The sequence below is a fragment of the Euprymna scolopes genome, chromosome 2, assembly GCF_053919585.1.
Source record: "Euprymna scolopes isolate OS-2025 chromosome 2, ASM5391958v1, whole genome shotgun sequence".
Taxonomy (NCBI): Eukaryota; Metazoa; Mollusca; class Cephalopoda; order Sepiida; family Sepiolidae; genus Euprymna; species Euprymna scolopes.
In genome coordinates this window covers 200492837-200512626 of record NC_136483.1, presented here as the reverse complement: position 1 = coordinate 200512626, position 19790 = coordinate 200492837, and the positions used below count along the sequence as shown (strand labels likewise).

General features: G+C 32.6%; 1 protein-coding gene and 1 pseudogene across 1 annotated transcript in view; one reads left to right on the top strand and one right to left on the bottom strand.

The window, feature by feature from the left end:
* Positions 1-19790, top strand: part of LOC145301772 (E3 ubiquitin-protein ligase TRIM37-like) — a 126174-nt gene that overhangs the window by 795 nt on the left and 105589 nt on the right. The gene's annotated exons all lie outside the window — the stretch shown is intronic.
* LOC145243321 (U2 spliceosomal RNA) lies at positions 9806-9947 on the bottom strand (annotated as a pseudogene).

The window sequence follows — 19790 nt, the reverse complement described above, 5'->3', positions numbered from 1 at the left end:
TCATTTAGAAGATTCATTAATTTATAAGTAAATTTGGTAATTTTTTTATGACGTGCCCCCGCCCCCCAGCGTATTATAAACACCCCCATATTAAGAACGGCTTTCGGAATATACCCTGCATAGAAAGCCGTTCTTAACATGGGGTACTGGGACAGATCGTAAAAAAATACCGTTAATTTCCTAATAATGGCATGTTTCTTTTTTCTTTTTTGTTTTCTTATTAAAAAACTTTTTTTTTCAACGACAGTACTCCGCGTAGTATATCCCCCCTCCACCTCCTCATGGTGAGAACGGCTTTCGGAATAAACATCGCATCCGTCCATGTTAAGAAGGGTTTTCTAAATAACGTTATTGGTGAGGGGCAACCGGAAGTGAAGTGGAAACAATAATCGTTAAGATAAACCTGTTAATTATGCCCTTAATTGTAATGTTCAAGAATGGCGTGTTTTTTAAAAGAATTTTCGACGCTGAAATCGTACACGACTTAACGAAGATCATCTTTTTTTAAATTCTTTTAAAGCATTATTTAAAAATATTTTTCCTTTGATATTTTCTAAAAAAAAAAAAGAAAAAAGATGTTTAGAATTAACTGGAATGATTGAATAATTTTTCTTTTTTTTCTTTGAAATACAAGAAATATTCAAGATTACCGAAATATAACGTTGATTGTCATTTCGAGTTTGTAAAAAGAACGGTTAAAACTTCCGTTGTCACGATTGTTTATTTAATCAAAATTTTCTCTTAAGATTTTGATTCTTTTTCGAAATGAAAGCATAATTAATAAAATAAAATCATTGAAATAAACGTAAAAACGAAGATTTCAGTTATTTATTTATTTATTTTTTTCTTGGATACAAATGTGTTAGAATCCGCCCTCTTTTTCTCTTTGGAGAATTTTTTGGCACTTCTGCAGTATGCGGACGGCAGCATCTTTTTTTGGTGCGTTTTACTAAGCTGTTTCTCAGGTGCCACAATTTTATTTCAAATTAAAAAAATGCCTCGGGAAAATCCAAAGTTGCTTGAATTCGAAAAATGTTTCATTTAAATTTATTTGCTCGAAAAAAAAAAAAAAAAATTTATAAAAATTCAATGTTGCTTTTTATTACAAAATTGTTTTATTAAAATTCATGCAGACTTATAAATGTTTTTACAATTATGTATTGAGGTTCTTGTTACAGTCGACAGATCGATTTTTACTGTCCTCTGGAGCAAAAACAATATTACACAATTGTCATGGCGAAAATAATATATCCAAAAATTACGAAAAAAATCGAGTAGAAAGTTAAAAGTAATTTTTACGGAAACTTGGGTAAAATCGCATTTTTCTTAGACGTTATAAAGTAGATATAGAGTTTACACTCAGGGGACATAACTGTGAACGAATATTTTAGATTATTTGTTCATGGTATACAGTATTTGTTGTTTAGCGATAAACTTTTTACTATTCGATGAATTTTCGTAATTTTTGGATATTACTATTTTTCCACATAAGTACGTAATACGGTGGAACCCCGGAATACGGCATTTAAAATTAGTAACAAAATACAGTTAATACACATGTATATAATCAAATACATTACAAACAACACCATTAAGCGGGGCAAATACCGTAAACAGGGACCAGAAAAAACATCGTATTCCAAATCGTTACCTGAAACACCGTAACCCGGGGTTCTAATAATTACTCCACTCAAGAATGAATTTTTCTCCTCCCGAGGACAGAACACGTACATCTTGATTCTTATTCGAAAATTAATTTAATAAGTCAACTCTTTAGTTTTTCTTTTGCTCAAATATGTTTAAATTAACACTGATAATATCGCCCCCCCCCTCTCTAATCATTTCGGGCATTTTGCAGTATAGACAACAAAACGGAAAATTGGTCAAAAACCAAGGTACTTGACCAGTTTAGTCAAGACATTAAAAAATGAAAATATCGAAAAAAGGTTGTTGTACGTATCTGTTTTGGACTGAAGAAGATCTGCGAAAAATTTTTTTTATTTAATTTGATAGAGTAGGGTTTTTTTTTTTTGGTTTTTTTTACAGCGAAAAAACACGCCGATACTCTCTCCCCCATCTTTAATTCTAGCTTTTCTTCCTAAAAATAGAACCTTTTACTTGGTATCATAACAAATTGTTTTTTCGCTGTTTAAAAAAAAAAAAAAAAAAAAAAAAAAAAGAGCAAAACTACTGGATGAAAATTAAGTGAATTTTTTTTCCCGGAGAACTTCATTCCATAACAGATACGTGTAATATAACCTTTTTCGATTTTTTTAATGTCTTGACTAAACTGTACAAGTACTAAAACGAAATATGTTACGAAAGGCTAGAGAAGATACTCTTATGTGTACCTAGATAATTTGTGGTTTAACTTATTTTAAAGCGTTTAATTAGTTCGAAACACAAGTGTTGTGTGCTTTAAGTTAGTACAAGAAGAAAATGGATCATCTGGGGAGTTTCGATAATCACTTCAAAATTGAAAATTCAACAAAATACTGGTAGAAACCCAGTCAACAAATGTCACCAGTTGTGCAAAAATGCAATGTTCTACTAGTATTTCGTTAAATATTTTTAGCAATTATCGAGACTTCCAAGATGACCTGATGTTTGCCATACTTAAGATTGCACTCCTTGTTTCAAAGTAAATAAACAATTTAAAATAAGTTTAACACAAACTTATCCAGGCAGGTAGAAGGGTAATTATCTTGCCTTTTGTAACATTTGTTATATATTTACCTAAGCACAGCCAAAACGGAAGGAGAGAGTATTTTTTGACGGAGCCTCGCTCTAAAAATCTATCAAAAATCAAGTAATTATCCAATCAATACGAAATTTTCACTAATTAAATGAAAATGTACTTTAGAATGGTGTACTTTTTTTTTTTTCATAATCGATATTTATATATATTTTTTGCCCCCCCCCTCTTCATTATTTTTGGGTACAAATATGCTTAAAATAATCAGCCGAAACTGAGCAAAATATATTGTATTTTGGGGAGGGTGAGGATTGTAGATAAAAAAAAAACAAATAAAAAAAAAAACTGCGCACGTATCAGATTTTAAGGTTGAAAATCCGACTTTTGTGTTTAATTTGTGTTTTGAAATTTGTGAAATTCGTTGACTATGTTAATAATTATCATTCAGATTAGAAAAAAAAAAATCATATTTTCATTATTTTTGTGAAAAACACTACTTTTAAATCTTTGAAAAATAAAATTTTTTTCAGTGAGCCCAATATTGCTAATATACTTTTCTGTAGGAAATGCTTTGAAGAATTGACACCAAAAAAGAAAAAAATTGGTAACTAACTGCATTTTGCTAAAAATACAATTTCTTTCGGCAATTTGTTGATTCATCTACGGTGAAGTCAGCGTGATACTAGATGCAGTTGTTTTCAACACATATGATGCCTAGCATTCCCAAAACGGTCACCCATCTGGTACTGACCAGCCTCATCATTGCTTAAGTTCAGGGGTTATGTAGGCAACAAATAAATATATAGATAACTTTATGAAAAGAGAATTAAATCCCTCACTTAATCGTCAGATCAAACGTTAAAAATACATGATTAAATATAATTTTATTCCCTTATTCCATATATAATTTTGCGGCACTTGTGCATTTTAGGTTTGGAGGACAATTTTTTTGTTTTCATTTTTTTATTTATTTATTTATTTATTTATTGTTTTTAAATTAAAAAATTTTTTTTTAAGAATTCCATTCGGAACAAGGGAGACAATTCAAAGAATTAAAATTTCATGTGATCTTATTGGTAAATGCAAAGTTCTAAATTAATACATTAACACAAAACAAAACTTCATCTGAACATTTCTATCGAATTAAATAGCTTAGTTTTTTTTCATAAAAATTATTTCTAAATTGCAACAGTAATTTTTTAATTTTTTTATACTAAAGAACAGTCAAAGAAATGAAAGTGGCTATTGATGACTTTTTTATTAAAAAAAAAACATTTTTTTTTGTTTGTTTTGAAAACGAACTTTACAAACAAAATATGATCTCTAAACCTAAACTGCACAAGTGCCAATTTCCCCTCAACTTTTTACAGATGGTTTAACGAGAGCTGAAAAGTTGTGCATTTGTTGTGAAATATTGCTTAAAAATAATCTCATTCACCTTGAACGAATGAATGAAGCTAATCCTTTCTTTTCTCGTTTGATTTGATTATTTTTTTTGTGTTTAATTTGATCAGATTTACAACTAGTTAGTATTAATCTTAGCCATTCTTTCCCTAATGTCGTTCGGCATTATTTCAAAACTAGCAGAACCTGTTCACCAGCGTTGCCCGATGGAAGTATGCCCCCCCCCACCACCACCACCACCGATCTGTATGAAAACGAAGAGCAAGTTAACTACGGTTGTTAGTGGGAGTCACTGCCGACTCCGTAAAATAGCGGGCACTGACGCCCGTGACCAAAATGAATGTATCGTGGCAAAATACCCACACATTTCATCTATTATTTGGAAGCGAAACTCCTAAATATATAAATATATGATATGCGACAGTTTGAAACCTCACCAATCTACATGTAGTGTATTTAATTTTTTGTTTAGGAGAAACCTTAATATAAAAGATGCAAATATTTAGACGCTTTGAAATGACCTATGCATTAAATGAACTTAATGACGGGTGAAGCAATATGTCTCTTAGTGACGCCATGTTTTAATGTTAGGAAATGTTTTTAAAGTGAATATCTGGATTCCGGAATGAGAATTTTTAGAGATCGGGCCATCAGAATGGACGGACTTTGGAAAGGGAGTCTTTATTATTTATGAATCCAGAGAGAATTTCTACAGTCATTTTATTATATAGAAGATATTAAAGTAGAAAACTTTTTTTCTACAGAAATACATAATACAATGAATATAAATTACTATCACTGCTTGCTTGACTGTGAAAGGCCATTTTTCAACATGGCTGCGTCTTGTGTTGAATTATGATTGAATATATTCTGAGAGGTAAATAAAATGTATTTAAAAATAGATCACAATTTTATTTCCGGACTAAATACAATAAGATCAATAGTTTTTTGTGATATAGGTTCATTTCGACCCCCACCCCTCACCCGAAGAATATGTTCAATCATAATGAAAGCGGAACTAACAATAACCATGTTGTCGGTATTTCGATTATTCCAACTTCTGTTCTCATCTGGAGTGTTATGACCTTCTTCAGGTATATCTTATTGACTCGGAAATCTGCTCGGAATTTTGCATAAAGTCCTTTATTTAGGTACGGGCAAAATGAATGCCATTAAAATTAGGTACGGGCAAAATGAATGCCATTAAAATTAGGTACGGGCAAAATGAATGCCATTAAAATTAGGTACGGGCAAAATGTATGCCAATGCTCAAAATCTATAAACATTTTGACCCCCCCCCTTTACTTAAAAAAAAAAAAATCATCAAAAATCTGGAAATTAACCAATTTTAATGAAATTTCAGTATTTATCAAATAATGATCGGAATATAATGACTCCATTATTTTTATTTAAATCTTAGTGAAAATGTATTATTTTGTTTAAACAAAAAATACCTTCACTAAAGTTATGGTTTTCAGTAGTAAATAAAAAACACAAGAATTTATTTTTGCTTTTTTTTTTTTTTATATATAAATAAAGCATCTTAATTTGTAACAATAAAAATAAAAGAAAATAATTTTTACAGAAACATTATGAAAAAAGCCCCTAAATCTGTATTAATGAATTCGATATAACTCGAAGAAAAATGAATTTCTCAAACTACCGATTACCATTGAATTAAGCATTGCTTATTTAATATTTTAACAAAAAAAATTATAATTGCAAAAAATATTTCTACTTTTTTGTTTTTTTAAATTACAGTTTTTGCATAATTTTTATATGCAAGATTTTAATAATTCCCTTGCTCGCAAGAATGTGAAACTTTCGGCATAACATTTTTTATAAAATATTGAACAATAATTAAAAAAAAAAAAATTAATTTAAAAACTGGAACATAGAAAAATTTATACAAACGTTCAGAATAGGAATGTACAGGTGCGCGTCTGGGGGGGGGGAGAAAACTATCATATCCTTTCCTCCCTTTTAATTACATGACGTCGTTTTCAGTCTTTCGACTGCCTCAAATTTTGGACCTTCGTAATTTCCGTGTTTACAAAATTTTAGTTTGTTGCATTTTGCGAATAGCAGGATCAATCTGCTTTGGGCTAATTAATTTGTTTTGTACAAACAAGGTGTTTTTATATTTAATTCAATATCTTAGGACTTTACTAATTATCTTTGAAATAGACCCAGGAAACTAATATTTATCTTTTTAAAGGATTTTTACAATGAATTTATTTAACTTCAAAATTTAGCTGAATTGAGTAGCTCGCCATGAAAACATTTTCATAACTTTTTTTTTTCACGTATACAAATATTTTTCTCCTTTTGGAAATTAAGTTTAGTCCTTAATCTTTCAAATACAATCAAAAAGTAGTCGAAAACCTACAAAAAAATTATCGTAAATCGGCTTTCAAAACTAGGTTCCCCCCCTATCTTTGTCCGCCCATTTTTGCCCGTACCTACCTTTTATTTAATCCACGGAAGTAGCATGCTCTCATTTCATTTCCAAGCTTTCGGATCTAATCAAAGTTGCGTTTTTTTTTTTTGTTTTTTTAAATTTTTTTTACATAAGCATTAATGTCGCTACACATTCCTGAGCATGTTTCAGTCGGCTAGATTTTTTTTACATGGAGGTCACCACTTATCAAAGCCCAGAGGCCACTCAGGGATAAGGGTTATTGTGTGTACAGTAATCAATGAGATAGTATTGTAGCAATCATTAGTATTGGAGATTTGATAAAGTGTCTTACTTAAGAGGGCGGTTTGTCAGGAATTTGTTTATGTTGGACTTGAAGACATCCAAGTTGTAGTCAGGTGGGAAATAGGCAAACGGAAGAGAGTTCCAGTCGTGCACTTCTGAGAAAGAAGCTCTGCTCATGGAATCTACATTTGGATTTAGGCACAGATAAAGAGTGGGGAAAATTATTGACAGTAGTTTCAGCCAGACGGGTGTTTCTCGTTAAAGATTGGCGAGGGGGGGGGGCGAGAGATTGGAGCTCAGACGAGCACTTGCCATGGAAATAACGATAAAACAAAGACATGCTTGCAACGATTCTTCTGTGGGAGAGAGGCTGCAGGGAAGAGAAAAGGGCATCTCCCACTAAACCACGAAGTCTATTTTGTACTCTATCAAGGCAGGATAGGCCGTTTTTAGCAGCTTCTGCCCAGATGTGGCAGCAGTACTCGATCCTTGAAGTACTTGGCTTTTATACAGATAGAGAATTGCATCAGTATTGAGATATATTCTGGAGAGGTAGAAGGATCCCACCATTTTCCCAGAATCCTTGGCAACAGACCTGATGTACGTGTTCCATTTCAGATCAGGAGTAAAGGTCAAGCCCAGAAGCTTGTCAAAACATGGAGTCTCCCTAAGACGAGAGCCATCCATTTAAATTGATGCCAGATGGGGATCAGAGCATTGATGATGTAAAGATAGAAGCTTGGTTTTGGATGCATTAAGTAACCAGCCCCCCCCCTCCCCCACTGTACCACGCGCTCAAGATCAGAGGAGAGAGAATTAGAGAGAACTTTGTCATTTACGGCCTTTGATGTGTTGCCATAGATGGTCGTGTCATCAACATAGATGTCAACGAAAAGTATGTGTTTTGGGAGATCATTGATGTAGATCAGGAAGAGCGTTGGACCCCTGTGGGCCTTTGATTTCTGCCCGTCAACCTTATTCTTATGAATCTATCGGAGAGAAATGATTTAATTTCCAGTGATACCGTAGCTGGAAATCTTGTGAAGTGCGCCCTTATGCTATACAAGTAACAGCTAGACTTTCAGGCGATATTGCTTCTACAAATGTTTCAAACTTTTGTACAAGCAATATCGCCTGAAGAGGTCTCTAGTTATTTGTAACTGGCTGACGAAACATGCTCATGAATGTGACATACAAATGCTTATTTAAAACAAATAAACGTTAATCTTGGTCAACTTCGTTATTAAGGTCTCTTGTATTAACCTCGTTAAAACTTCATTAGTTGCGTTACCTCTGGAAAATATTAACCTGGAATTATGTTTAAACGCAAAATTTCACTAATTTTTCAACGGTGTTTCTTTTAAAATAATTGTAATACTCATAATTGAACTTTTTGGCGCTTCTGCAATATTAGAACGAAATTTTGTAGTCGATAAATGGAGTTTTCAGATAAAAACCAATGGTTTGTACTGATTTTTTTTCTTTGTCAATTCTAATAAATTACAATGTTAGCTTCAGAATTATGCAGTCGAAATTACCTGAATATTATTGAATTATTAAAACAACAAAAATAAAACAATTTTAATCGTGTTAGTAGGTAAAAAATTGCGCCATCTTGTTTTTATAAAATAAATCGAAACGGAATATTAGCTTCTTTTTTAACTCGCTTGTCTCACATAAGCAAAAAGGACCATTTTCTTCATATTCTATTTTCTTTAATAAATAATTTTCTACCTTATCGATTTTCGTAATTTTTGGATATAATCATAAAAATACGTAGATACCATTGTTTCCATGTGAACTTCAGTATTACGATTTCCGAAATTTCGTTCTGATAGTGTAGAAGCGTCAACATTTTGTTTGTAAAAAGTTAAATTTAATTAATACTGTATCATTTGATTATTAAATCAAACTGTTCAAATGGCAGCTATCTTAAAGTGAAAAGTTCAAGATGTATGATTAATCTGTAGTTCTAAGTGTTAGCTTCGTTCAATATTGTAACCGTTATTACCTAAAGATTGAAGCCAGTGTACTTTTTTTTTTTAATTATAAAATTATTTATTTGTACAAATTTCAGCCAAGTTTTCCTGTTAAATTTCATGTTGAGTAATTCTCGTTACATAATGGCCATCTTCAAATAAAAACTCAAAACATAGATTGTTTTTTCGACCAGAAACATTTGTTTTGTATTTGTTCAATTCTGAACCAATACTAACAACAAAAAACAACGCCTCCATGGTTACCGATTGAATGGAATGACTGCTCCATTTATTCGTCAAGTGTTGGCAAAATAAATGAATTGCGAGTGTGTGTTTGTTACACCACGGCCACCGAAAGTAGCCGTGGTTACACGCCTCTGACTTGCATAACGCTTTTTAGCTATCAATTCAACCATTTGAATCTTAAAAAAAAAGAAGAAAATTGCTAGACTCTGACCCCTGTTTCCTGCTTCCTTGACTGTATTAACCTGTTGAAGTGAATATGAACACATCTCTCTGCTCAACTCCCTACAGTCTCGTTAGGTACGATCCTAAATAGTAAGCCACTTATGTCTAAGTGGCAATAATGTCCCCCCCCCAAGTCGTCACTCTTGAAAATGCGAAAAGAATTGTCAATTAAACTTGCTTAAAAATTAAGTTACAATTTAGTTCAAGTGATAATTTAATAAGCAAACGATACAATTAAATTAAAAAAAAAAAAATTACCCTCACCCCCATAAAAACCTACAAAAACTCAGCATACTTATAAAAGGAATGTTATTTTTGTTTTCTTTCAATTTTGTGGTTGCTATGTGACGAATAAACAATCACAAATGAATGTTTTTTTTTGTTTGATTTTTTTGTTTGTTTGATTTTTAGATAAAAAAATACATTTTCAAAATTCAATGTTTAAAAGTAATTGAGTATATTTCTTTTTAAATAAATAAATAAAATAATTGTACCTATTTACAATGCCTCCCCACGGGACATAGTTAGACACCAGGATCGTTTTTTAACGTGGAGAAAAGGTACAAAAAAAAAAAAAATGTCTCTGTCGTGAAGGATCGATCCTTCACCGAAAGAGAACGAGAAATGAAAGTGCAGCAATGCAGCATCTGGAGAACAGATACTACACTTTGATCTTGGCCAAAAGGCCAAGTGTTTTTCACATATCCTCTCCCACCTCTGACGCCATACAATCCCCCCCTCCCCCGGGCTCTCACATGGAGATGAATGTTTGTTTACCCAGGAAACGGGGATATCGCCGAGAATTTGTGCACTTTAACAACTATTAACCGACTTTTTAAATATGAAAACAAACAAACAAAAAAAAAAAACTGGCGTACGCGAGTCGAGTCGCCTCTCTCTTATGCCTGTAAAATTATTTAATAAAAAGATTTTTGAATAAGCAAAACACCAGTTTTAAATTACAAGCATAAAAAACACGTGTGCAATTTTTAGCAGGTTCACGGTAGAGGGATATTTTCATTGTAAATCTAATGTAAAATTAATAATCAAATAATTTGTGTTGGAGGGCAGTAGGGCACACCCCATATTACTAGGTGTATCAGAAAATTGGGGGAATTTTTGACACCCCTAACAGAAAACTGCGAATAAACTATAAAAAACTCGTAATTTCTCTTTTTAAAGTAGGTTGTTTATTTTCTGTATGGAATATAATTCCAAAATAAACTATTAAAGTTGTTTAAAAAAAATGATAGAAATATTATTTTTTATTTTTTAAAAAAGTGTTTACAAAATGCCGGTGCGGGTTTAACCAGCCATTTTTTTTTTTTTTTTTTTTTTTTTTTTTACGTATGAAATCGATTGAATTTTACGAGTGAAATTTTTTTTTCAATTTTTAAACTTTAAGAATCTATCAATTTTTCTATTGGTTCAAATTTTACGATATTTTCAGGGTCAATGTGAAATTTTATGCTCTTTTCAATAAACCGAATATAATATTTTAGACAAATGTTTTTTTTAAATCCGCCCCCCCATTTTGAAATGTCTATTAAAATTTAAATAATTAAATTACTCACCAAAGTTTTATATCACAAATTGAAGATAAAAGCTCAATAAATAAAATATTCTAATTTAAAACAAATAAAAAAGTTTTTTTTTTTTTTAATTTACCTGTAAAGTGTAAAACCTTTTTTTTTATTTTTAAATGAAAGTTCATGTTATGCTTCTATCGTCAAGTAAATACCGGACGCTGACAACTATTTTTTCTATTTCATTCAATGTTTTTTTTTTTTAAATATTAAAAAAAAAAAATATCACTCGATAAAGTAGAAAGAAAATATAATAATCCAAAACTCGTGTATTTCATTAAGAGAATTAAAAAAGAAAAAAAAAATCAGTCGACTGGATTTTTTGTTTAACGGCAAAAACTTATGAGTGAATGTGTGCTTTTTTTTTACCTATGGAGGCCCCAAAATACTAATTTTGGTTAACAGCACGCAATAAGAGACATTAATTATGTCCCTTTGATGAATCCGTATTTGATAAGTTGCAAATTAGCAGCAGCACAGCTTTAAGCTAATGGGGCAAAACGAGTTGCGAAAATGCGATTTTTTGGGACCCTTCATTTAAAAAATCCTTTAATTTAAAAAATATATGGAATATAAAATATAAATATGGACAATTTTTTTTTTTTTTTTTTCTTACAGGTAAATGATTTTTTGGCATTTAGATTTTGGTATCAGTTAAAATTTGAATTTCGTGAAATCTTTTTTTAAGAAAACCGATGAAAAAAAAAAAATTGTATTTTTTCGATTAAACCTTTCATTATGTAAAAATTTGGTCTTTCCTCATTTTATTGAAAAAAAATTATGGTTTGAAATTACATTTTCATATTAATTATAAGCTTCAAAACAGAGACAGTCTATATAATCAGATGTTTATTCAAGTTTTCAATGGCGGCTTCTGATACGCTTAGCACACTACTCTCATCAAAATATGTGAACTTTCATTTTAAATTTTACACAACTTTTAGAGTACCAAATAAATTATCTCCCTTAGTTTTGATTGTTCCTAAACTCAGGCTGAGTGTTTAGAGCAAAACGTTATCAATAAAACATTCTCATAGGCATGCTTATCTCCCTATATATAATAATTTGATTGCAGAAATTCCTCTGGATGCCATATGTTCATGTTCCGTTCTATCTCCTCTGGAATCCTCTGACCACTCCGTTGTATCAGTTAAGATAAAAATGAAATTTAATAAGTCTTCAGATGTACCTCTCCACCGTACTGTTTATCGATACTCTATGGCTGACTTGGATAGCTTCCGTACATTCATATCTGATCTACCTCTACATTCCATGTTTAAAAAGGATGTGTCCTCTATAGTATCAGACCTGACTGAATGGTTAATTGTAGGCATAGACCGATTCATACCATCCAAAAAATTCCAACAAAAACCTAACAGCCAGCCATGGTTCTCTCCAGAATGTGCTGCTGCCATCGCGCACAGAAATCAGTTTTTTCATAGCTACTAACATAATAGATGTACTAAGACTAAAGCTGCTTTCAGGACTGGCAGCAATCACTGTAAAAGAGTAATAAAAAATGCAAGAGAGCTATATGCTCAGTCTGTTAAATCCAAAGTAGCTGAGCAGCGGCTTGGTTTCCACCAGTTTTGGCAAATAGCAAACAGGATTCTAAACAGAAGCGTGCATTCTATCCCAACCATCATCAATGGACCTGAGGTCATCTCGTCAACATCAGACAAGGCCAAACTATTTGCCAAGAACTTTGCAGCTAATTCTACCCTAAGCGATGAAGGCCATCAACTCCCCATATTTCCTCCTATAACACAGAACACACTATGCAACACACAAATATCTGTGCGTGAGGTCGCCAAGCTAATCAAGAACCTTGATTCCAGTAAAGCAACTGACCCTGACGGCATTCTAATTATAGTGCTGAAAAAGCTCCAACCAGAACTTGCCCCCATACTTACAAAACTGTTAAAGCATTGCATTAAGAGAAGTGCTTTCCAACACCCTGGAAAACCTCATCAGTATGCCCTGTATTTAAGAATTCAGGCGAAAAATCATCTCCCTCTCAGTACAGACCAATAAGTCTACTGTGTGTCATGAGTAAGTTACTGGAATCCATATTAAATAAAGAAGTAGTCAACCACCTTAGCAGAAACAACCTTCTTAGTGACATGTAATATGGTTTCCGCTCCGCAAGATCTACAGCAGATGTGCTAACGGTTATATCTCATAGGATTAGTGAATCTCTTGACAAAGGTTTCCTTTCCAGGGCTATTGCTCTTGACATATCAAAGGCCTTTGATAAGGTATGGCATAAAGGCCTACTTCACAAGATTTCCAGCTACGGTATCACTGAAAATGTTTTCTCAATTATTAAATCATTTCTCTCCAATAGGTTCATAAGAGTAGTGGTTGATGGGCAGAAATCAGAGGCACACAGTATTAATGCTGGAGTCCCTCAGGGGTCCATCCTGGGCCCAACTCTCTTCCTGATCTACTTCAATGATCTCCCAAAACATATATTTAAATCATTTGTTGACATCTATGCTGATGACACGACCATCTATGTCAACACATCAAAGGCCGTATATGACAAAGCTCTCTCTGATTCTCTCTCCTATGATCTTGAGTGCGTAGTAGAGTGGGGGAAGAGGTGGCTGGTCACTTTTAATGCATCCAAAACCAAGCTTCTATTTTTACATCATCAACACTGATCCCCATCTGGCATCAATTGAAATGGATAGCTCTCGTCTTGGGGAGGCTCCATGTTTTGACAAGCTTCTGGGTTTGACCTTTACTCCTGATCTGAAATGGAACACGTACATCAGGTCTGTTGCCAAGGACGCTGGGAAAATGGTGGGATGCTTCTACCGCTCCAGAATATATCTCACTACTGATGCAATTCTCTATCTGTATAAAAGCCAAGTACGTCCAAGTATGGAGTACTGCTGTCACATCTGGGCAGAAGCTGCTAAAAACAGCCTATCCTGCCTTGACAGAGTACAAAATAGACTTTTCTCTTCCCTGCAGCCTCTCTCCCACAGAAGAGACGTTGCGAACCTGACTTTGTTTTATCGTTATTTCCATGGCAAGTGCTCGTCTGAGCTCCAATCTCTAGTCCCCCTTCGCCAATCTTTCACGAAAAACATCCATCTAGCTGAAACTACTGTCATTAATGTTCCTCATTCTTTATCTGTGCCTAAATCCAAATGTAGATTCCATGAGCAGAGCTTCTTTCTTAGAAGTGCACGATTGTGGAACTCTCTTCCGTTTGCCTGTTTCCCACCTGACTACAACTTGGATGTCTTCAAGTCCAACATAAACAAATTCCTGACAAACCTCCCTCTTAAGACACTATCAAATCTCCAATACTAATGATTACTACAATACTATCTCATTGATTACTGTACACGCAATAACCCTTATCCCTGAGTGGCTTCCAGGCCTTGATAAGTGGTGACCTCCATGTAAAAAAACAAAACATACACATTTATTATGTCTAAACCTTTACCCACCATCTTATGTAACTTTTGAACGCGATTACGGACACATTTATTCGTTATAATAAAATCTTATCGTATTTCCTGTGAGTGACATCATCACGATTGCCACGATCTATAGACGAAGTAGTTCGTATTTTCTCCGCATTGTTTGAACTCATTTATACGTTACTATCGTCGCTTTTCCTTCATTTTACAGACTGATTTTTAGATTTACTTACAAGTTACACATGCAATTATACATTATTAGGATTAACATTATTCACACACAGTTACATTAAAAACAAAAACGTTGCAGCTTTCTTTATATCATATCTGACTTCCGCGTCCTAAATTAATCGATGCTAAAATGAACTGATCTCTTTAAATCATTCACACTTTATTATCCTATTTTTTATAGACTGATGTGTACAAAAATTAACCCTAACATTTAGTTAAAACTTAAACCTATTTGCATTATTTCGATTACATAATTTACATATTGTTACATTAAAAAAATATTAGCTTTCTTTACATCATATCCGGTTTTGATGTCTTAAATAAACCGATGCTTAAATGAACTGATGCTTAAATGAACCGATGCTTAAATCATTTATACTTTGTTAGCATTTCAGCCTGGCGTTGCCCGGGTGTTTGGAGGTGTATGTTGAGCAAAAAAAAAAAAAGAAAAAAAAAGGTAAATTTTTTAAAACTTTGACCCCTATTATGACCCCTTAATATTTATTGTTTTGGGCTCAAATCAAGTTAAGTTAGATCCATGTCTAAGGAACCTATATCTAAAATTTCAAGTGTTTAAACCCAAAATTGGCGGAGGAGTTTAGTAGAGTTCTTAAAAGTCAAATCGTTGAACTTCGACCTCTTAGCAGCCAAATTTCTGGCCGAAAATTGATTACAAAGATTTTCCCAAAGTACCCTGTATATCAAATTTCGAGTCTGTAGACTGAAAATTGGCAGTTATTGCGTGGGAAAATGTACGCACATGCACACACACACATTCACTTTTATATATATAATAGATTATCCTTTATTTTACAGACTGATGTTTACAAAAATTAACTATAACATTTACTTAAGTTACACGTGCCATTACGCATTATTTGGATTAACATCATTTACACATTAACGTTCTACTAAATTGAACACGTACTTTATTATCATCAAGAAAATATTGCGACAACTCGGATGGTCACAAAGTGTGTGTTCAATTCAGCAGAACGTTATAATTGAAAATTGATTAATTTTTTTTTTTTTTTTTTACAATTATACTTTTTTCTTATCTGAAAGTTAAGTTTTAATCCATGAGATTAACGTGAAAAAAATGTAAATTGTGGGATTTACAAAGGGAGGGACATTTACATAAACATCCGCCGAATCTCTTAAGAGTTGTAGTAGCCCCCTACATCAAACTGGCACAAAGACTAGATTTGGGTGATTAGGCAAAAAAAAAAAAAAAAAAAATTATTTTTCACTTTCGAAATCATAAACTATTTCTTTTTATATAAAACACATTTTCACATTCTAAGCTTGAATTACGTCCAGATAAATTATCATTTTCAATATTTTTCATTCAGTTTTTATTTGACTACATTTAAAAAAATTTGTCTGTCAAATAATTTATGCCACTAAAGTACAAATTTCCCCTTTATTACATTGCCTACAGATATACTTATTTGTTATATATTGGCTTTTTCTGTTTTTTTTTCTGTTTTTTTCTTTTTTTTTTTTTGTTTATAGTCTTTGCGGGTGGGTATGCTGACAACATATATCAAGGTTTAACTTGGAGCAAATACTTGGACAGTCCCCCCCTCATAAAATGGGGTGTCTATTCCGAAAGCCGTTCTTACCATGGCAAGGTTGGTCATGTCTATTCCATCCAACGTTCTTAACATGAGGCAGTTAGGGGTGTCTATTCTGAAACCCATTCTTAACACTAGGACATTGGGGATTGACCACTAACAACAACCATAGTTTAATTTTTTTGAGAGGGAATGCTTCAACCGGACAGCGCCAGTTATGAAGAATCCTGGTGATAGTGATTTTATGGTTGATTTGAAGTTTTTCGTTTTATAGGTACGTGCAAAATGATTAGCTGATACTCAAAATGCATAAACTTAAAAATTCACAAAAAAATCAGGAAATTAACCAATTTTAATGAAACTTTCCATATTTATCAAATTATCGCGGAATATGATGAACCCATCATTTTATTAAAAAAAAAAAAAATGAATTTGAAAATTTTATTGTAACAATTAAAAAAGAAAAAATTTTTTTTTTTTTTTTTTCAGAAACTTTATGAAAAAAGCCCCTGAATTAATGAATTTGGTATAACTCGAAAAAATGATTTATCAAACTACCGATATTATCATTGAATTTAGCATTGTTTATTTAATATTTTCACATGAAAAAATTATATTTGCAAAAAATACTTTTTTTTTTTTTGTTTCTAGATTACATATTTTGCATAATTTTTATATGTAAGATTCCAATATTTTCCTTGCTTGATGAACGTGAAACTTTCGGCGTTACATAATGTTTATAATCCTGAAAAATAAAATGTTTTTTTAATTTAAAAGCAGGAACACAAAAAAATAATTGAATAAAAAAAAAAATAAAAACGGTAAAAATTATACAAACGTTCATGATAGGAATGTACAGGTACACAGCTGGGGAAAATAAAGAAAACCATCACCCCATACCTCACCAACTACCTGACGCCATTTTCAGACAGCCTTTTGATTTTGACATTTTAGGCTTCCATAGGATCCACACTTGGACGATTTTTCGTTTGTTGTGATTGTGCAAAGCCAGAATCTCTCAATTTTAGCGCTAAATTAAGCTATTTTTTGTACAAACAAGGTTTTTATTTTTTTTTTTTTAAATTCAATATCTTAGGACTTTATTTCAAAAATAATTAGTAAAATAGATCCAGAAAACTAATATTTATCTTTCAAACGTTTTTTACAATGAATTTATTTAATTTCAAACGTTTTTTACAATGAATTTATTTAATTTCAAACGTTTTTTACAATGAATTTATTTAATTTCAAACGTTTTTTACAATGAATTTATTTAATTTCAAAATGTCGCTGAATTTATCAGCTTCTGCGTGTCGCAATACAGTTTTCCTTTTTTCTTTTTCTTTTTTTTTTTTTTCACGCGTACAAATATTTTTTTTCATTTTGGAAATTAATTTTAGGCTTTAGTCTTTCAAATACCATCAAATAGTAGAGACCTACAAAAAAAATTATGATAAACCGTCTTTCAAAACTATGTTCGTGTATGTTTTTCCTGCCATTATTGCCCATACCTATAGTTTTTAGTTTCTTTTTATATCTTCAATTTTTGTTCCAGCTGAAGGAACAAAAAGGGAAATTCAACTCTGCTTTTTTTTTCTAAGTTGAAATAAAAGGCATTTATTTACAGTACTTTCTAAACGCATTCCATCTTGTTTTAAGTCTTAGTTCGCCATGTACTTGACAAAACTTTGCCAGACGAACATGTGCTTTTTTTCTTCTCTCGCGTTGATAGGTCTGCTTGTCCTGTCGCAATGCGGGTTTAAAATCTCTCTCACCAGCCCGTCTTCGCTTTACTGTCCCACCATGCTTTATTTTTCTCTTTCCACTGCTATATCTGCAGCTTGCTCCATGACAACCATTTTTGTTGAACGTTTGAATTGCATCTTGTCTTAAAAGTTTCTCTCACACTGATTCATCTGTCAAAGTCATACGTTCCTCATGCCGGTACGCGCTTACCAGTTGCTCACTTCGTGGTGCCTTTTTTTTTCTCTCTGCTTTTTTTTTCTCGTCCTTTGCTGTGACGTCACCTCCCGCCACTGCTTGATCATTTGCATGTGAGATGCTGCTGCTGTACACAAATCAACGGCTGTGTTAGAACTAGAATGATAGAATCTTCCTGATTCCAGTTTCTTTTCGTGTCACGCATAAGACCTTTTGCCAGGCTCCGTTTAACCAAGCAGGGCCACTAATTTCTAAGGTTGCTTCTTTCTTCTTGTTCCATATCAGGTTAATAGCCCTGTTTTCAAGGTACTTAGCTATAGGAATTGCATAGTCATAGTGGATGGTGTATGACTTCTTTTCAACTGTTGTTTCTCTTGTTTCCAGGACGTGATGAATTTTCTAATGTTTCAATCTGAGATTCAAAATAGAACTGCATGGTTAGCAATCAAATCTGACAAAATAAGATCTCCTTCACCACCCAATGTTTATCACCATTTAAAAATAACTTTTCTCAAATACAATGTATAACATTTTCACTTTATTAGGATTCCATGTTTTAGTTTTTCCTCATAATCTGTCTTTTCTAAGGCGGATGAGATTCACTGTACTTGTTTGACCTTTTGAAATTTGAAACTTGCTGAACTTTGAATGAGGTCAATGAAAAAAAAAATATTTATAAATTTTAGCAATGAAGTCTGATTCTTTACAACTTTAACCTTTTTATTTCAGATTAAACAAAATATAAGTCACTTTAGATAGAACTGTGTTGCAAGTATTTTTATTTTTATTGACGAATATAATAAAGGTCTAAAAAAAAAAAAAAAAAAAAAAAAAAAAAAATCGATTCCCTCCCAAAGTAGACCTGCATTAATCTCATGTTTAGATATAGAGAGCCATTGAGGATACTTTTAAGGATCCCAAGTATTAATTCAATTTAGAATGAAATGTGAAATAAATGAATTTGATATGCGGATATATTTTTGTTCAGTTTTGAAGAAATTAAATGGCACCATCTCTTTGGTTTAACAATTGCTTGAAGGCTCTTAAGAATGTCTTTTTTTTTTTTTTTTTTTTCTTTAAATAGGCATCACCACTTATCAAGGCCAATAGGCCACTCGATGATAAGGATTAAAGTGTACAGTAGTCAGTTGGACAATATAGTAATCTTTAGTAATGGAAATTTGTTAAGTGGAACGGCTCATCAAGAACTTGTTTAAGTTAGACTTGAAGACAACTATATTATAATCAGTTGGAAAGCAGACAAACGGAACAGTTCCACAGGCGTGCAGTTCTAAAGAAACTTTGTTCATGGAACCTAGTGGGGGAAATTATTGATAGTGTTTTCAGATAGACGTATGTTTCTCGTGAAAGTTTGGCGAGGGGGGGGGGCAAAAATTGGAGCTCAAACGAGCACTTGCCATGAAAATAACGATAAAGCAGAGACAGACTTGCAACATCTCTTCTGTGAGAAAGAGGTTGCAGGGAAGAGAAAAGGGCATCCCCTACTAAGCTATGGATCCTGGATATGACCTTAAACTATATCCAGTGGTGAGGCCCCAGCTTGTGGGCTTTGGGGAGTGTAGAGTCACCCTTTAATTGCCATTGCTCCCAGGTCTACTCTGACCCGAAGTGGTAGTACCTGTTAGGGTCCCAACTATGGGATAAATAGAAACCGACTTGAAAACAACAAATATATTCTATTAAAAAAATTTTCTTCCGAATCTTTGGATTCGGCATTAAATAACCTGAAAAGGGTTAATATGCC